The sequence below is a fragment of the Frankliniella occidentalis genome, unplaced genomic scaffold (assembly GCF_000697945.3).
Source record: "Frankliniella occidentalis isolate FOCC.00 unplaced genomic scaffold, Focc_3.1 Scaffold4, whole genome shotgun sequence".
NCBI classification, from domain to species: Eukaryota; Metazoa; Arthropoda; class Insecta; order Thysanoptera; family Thripidae; genus Frankliniella; species Frankliniella occidentalis.
In genome coordinates, this window is record NW_026267134.1 from 2,091,468 (window position 1) to 2,095,535 (window position 4,068).

Sequence of the window (4,068 nt, forward strand, 5' to 3'; positions counted from 1 at the left end):
CGGAGGCTCAACTTGCCAGTTCCTCAAGGGCGATTAACGGGCCTAACGGTACCTTCGGCGGACCTTAGAGGGGTAGAGTAAGTTTACCTCATCGTTTAGTTCCATAACGATTTCTTTTCGGAAGAAATTTTTTTAAGTGACACGCTTTTGTCCATACTCCTTTCACTCATTCACGACACTGCCCCAGATACGGCAGCTGGGCAGGCGGGCATCCCCGTGCCTAGCGCTCGGCGAGTACAGTAGCAGCGAGGTGCCTCTATTATTTACCTCCTTCCAACGGCCCGCTGGCCTGAAACTCGGCGCACAAAAACAGCTTCACCTGCTCTGTCGAGTCCTTCCCCCGTGCTGCTGTGTGTCAGTCGGGCTGCTGGGGCTCTTAAATATTCCCCGGAGCGCCAGGGCGCCCGTCCGCCAGCCCGGGGTGCGCACCTCCACGCACACACGCGCGATTCCGCCATTTAAAATTAAAATCTCCCGCGCCGCGCCTTTCACGCCTTTCCTTTTCTTTCTCTCTTCCTCTTTTTTCGCTGCGAATGTGTGAGCGGCGCGCGCGGACGCGCCAGGGAGAGAAAGGATTTCCAATATTTTGTGAGTAAAATGCCCCGTTCGCCTCTGCGTTCTCACCTGCTCGCGAGCGGGGCGGGGCGTGGCAGGGCGGGCAGCTCGGTAGAGCGAACGCCACCGTCAACCCCGTCAACAGGTGGTCTGGTCTGCAGTTCGCAGGGCCTTCGCCTTAAGGGGACGACGCCGGCCTCGGGTTCGGCCTCGAACACTGCCTCGAGCACGACCTTGAGCAACCGCCCGGGTCGCGGGGGTCCGCGCGCTCGCCCCTCACCCTAAAGGTTTTGTTGCAGTGGGCGGTTGTTAAATCCAATTGAGGACGATGCACACGATGCACATACAGCTGCACTGGTACAGGAGGCGAGCGAGGCCGTCCAGAGGCCCGGTATCATCTGGCCTGATCACTGAGTCGTTCTACTCGTCACTCGTCTGACCGAATTTCAAAAACCATATACGAAGTCACAGCACACTCAACACATTGTGGAACATCACTGATATCCCGAAACGATGAGCTGCGACGGGTGCCGACAACAAAGACTTCAACAACAGCAGCACGTGGGAGGGATGAAAGATCTGGCCTGGACAACACTGGCCGTATGATGCACATTTAGACACACACACTGCTACGCAAAACACACACCTGCGCCTGTCGTCGGTGGGCAAGTCAGCAGGGCTGCCAACGCAATGCCATCCGGTGCTGATGAGAGTCTACTCCAGGCGTGACCCTCACCACACCCTACAAACACAACACAAACACTTGTAGCCGCTCCTTCCTCCGTTACACTCGGCGACGTGTACTCGCTCGCGACGCGGTGCAGCACGCTCGCGCTGCGGGGCGCGGAGCGGCCGGGACGGGGTGGCGCCCTGTGTGCGTGCGCTGCCACCGGCGTAGCGCGCCGCACTGAGGAAGGAGCGGGAGCCGGCCGCCGGGAGCGGGAGGAGACACCGACGGCATGCTCCCACCACCGGGCGGCGTCGGCCCCGCCCCCACCCCCACCCCTCGCACGGCGCGGCCGGCGCCGCCCCCGCACGGCGGCAGCGGCAGCGTCGCGCCCGGCCGGCAGAGGAGCAGGGCTCACCGAACGAGATGAATCGGAAGCAAACAGACAAAAGCGAACGGAAACTCGAGCGGAAACTGGTGACTTGCTTGCTGTGCCCGAGAAGAAGAACAGGAGGTCAGGGGTTCGTTCGAAAACTACTTGATTTTTAATGGGCGTGGGTGGGACTGGATGCTTCCGAATCTTTCCTTCAATTAAGATCGAAACAAGGGAGACCACGATGATTGTATGCCGCCCGATAACATTTTTCCTGCAACACTGTAACGAATAAAAATCCTAAATCCTACCAATTCTGAACTCAATTAGCACAGGTCCGTTTTTCCTTCGAATTTCATTTAATTTGTGCGCTACGACACCGAACTGTTGAATCCTTACAAATAACTGAGCTTGCAAAGCATTTGGATGCTTTGTAATGCAAAGCAAATGCAAAAAGCAATGTACAATGTATATTACAAAGCGTCGCTTCGCAAGATTTTAACAGTGCAGGAAGAAAGACGTGCAAACTTAGTACCTGGAAGGACAGGGGACATATCGCGATAACCCGACCTCCCCGGTTCTTCTTCTTGCTCTTCACTTTCAACCCCCGGGAGCTGTCCGCGAGTATGACGACCGCGCCCATAGGCCAACCTACACGGGGCCAGAGAACAGTCCCGCCTAACCTATCCTAACCACCGTGTCCACACCCCGTCATTAGAGCGGGCATGGGCGCGATTACCAGTCGGCAGCACGGCCAGGTCAGGCTAGGGCCGCCACCACTGCAACGCAACGCAACACTTTCACGCTTACAGCTGCGCGATATGGTCGGCTCGGTGAGGACGTAAAGGGGAGAGAGGGGGGGGGGTCATTCAGAACAGCTCGACCGTATAAACAACCCTCCCATAGCAGCAGCGCCCAGCAAGCGGCTGCGAACGAGAGGAAACGGCGCGGCGGAGTGGGCGAGTAGAACCCACACGGCCAGGCTAGCGCCAGCAGGGGCGAGCGCCACCGCGCTGCTCGACCGGTCACGGCCCGGCGCACTGCGATGGCTCTCGGTACATGCACCCCCCGCGCGGCTTCACTGGAAACAAGTCGCGCTGACGGCTGCAAATCATTTTAATGAGTCCGGAAAACGGACGTGAAACGAGTTTGGCATCCTTTGACATTCACCAAAACGCCCGCGCAGTGACGTCCGATCTGACAAATAATACTACTTTTGGAGCATTAATTCGGGCTCTCATTTACCCGGGCACCCGCCCGCCCGGGCAGGTACCGGGTAACACGGGTCTACCCGGGAGGTAAGCAATTTTACAAACCGGGTCTACAACCCGCTGCTATACCCATTAAGGCCCGTTGACCCGGTTTCTACCCAGGTTACTCGGGTACCCGCGGGTCCGAGTTATGTGAGAGCCTTTAGCATTAAGCCAAACTTGTTGTGTTGTGTACTTGCGTTGTTGTTTTTCCCTCGTTTTACTTTTCGGCGTTTCGGTCTCGTCGTGGCGGCGGCGGCTATCGCTGGTCGTGCAATTACCCACAGTGCTCGGCTGGATAAAGAGCCTTGTTTTCTCCCCGGTACGCCGCGGCCATAAGGCGGCCCTAAGGGCTGCCCACGGCCCCTCGGGCGGCCCCAAGGGGTGCCGGCCTTATCAACAGGCTAATACGTACGAGCCAAGCAGCCCGGGACTACAAAAAAACGGGTCGTGGTTAAGATGGACTGTGTGAGAGGGTTAAGGGGGAGGAGGGTCGTGCAATATGGGCGACTTGTCACGCTACATCTGCTTTTGCACCCTCTGTCGGGGACTGGGGTAAGGTGAACTTTTAGGAAACCGTTGGTTTTTACGGGTCAACGTTGACCTCAACGTCGAGGTCAACGTTGAGGTAGGGCATAGTGAGTCAGGACCTGGGCGAGGACGTGGGGCCCATTGGACTTCCCTTTTCCGTTGCATTCTCTGTCGCGGTCAGGTTTCAGCACCTCGCCCCGCCACGCCCCGCACGTGCTAACAACACCACGTTTGTTTCTGCGCGGCGTGGCGGGGCGTGGCGGGGCGTGGCGGGGCGAGCAGTGTCGCGCGCGTGGGGGTGGGCAGGGGGGTGTTTTGTCGTCGTCAAATGGCGAAGCAATGGGATCGGCGAGCCGTGGCTAAACCGGCTACTGCCGGCGGCCGTCGTTGTGTTGCAGCGCACAGCGCCGCCGCCGCCACCGCTGCCGCAACCCCCGCAGGCCTCTACTACTACTACTACTAGAGAGACAGGGGCGCCAACGCGACAACACCCCGCCATATGTTATCGACTGTTCCCACGCGGGCTCTCTGACCCCGCTGGCCCAGCACGCGCCGCGCGCCCGCCAGACGACTTCTCGGCTCGGACCCGCGCGCCGCCGCACCGCAGCAGCGGCAGCAGCGCCAGCGCCACCCCTTGCCCAATAACACAGGGGTGCGGATTTCACTCCTCCCCGCAGGTTTCGGACGGCGGC

The 4,068-nt window shown here is 59.2% G+C and overlaps 1 protein-coding gene across 2 annotated transcripts in view; it reads right to left on the reverse strand.

Moving 5' to 3' along the window:
- LOC113202127 (protein O-mannosyl-transferase TMTC2-like) overlaps nucleotides 1-1,458 on the reverse strand; it is a 58,452-nt gene extending 56,994 nt beyond the window's left edge. The window contains exon 1 of one of the 2 annotated variants that reach the window (XM_052267382.1): nucleotides 1,202-1,458. The gene's annotated coding sequence lies outside the window, so the exon portion shown is untranslated. Of the gene's footprint in view, nucleotides 1-624; nucleotides 1,123-1,201 lie in introns of those variants that run through there. The other variant, XM_052267385.1, reaches the window with a different exon arrangement.
- Between the last annotated feature and the right edge of the window lie 2,610 nt (nucleotides 1,459-4,068).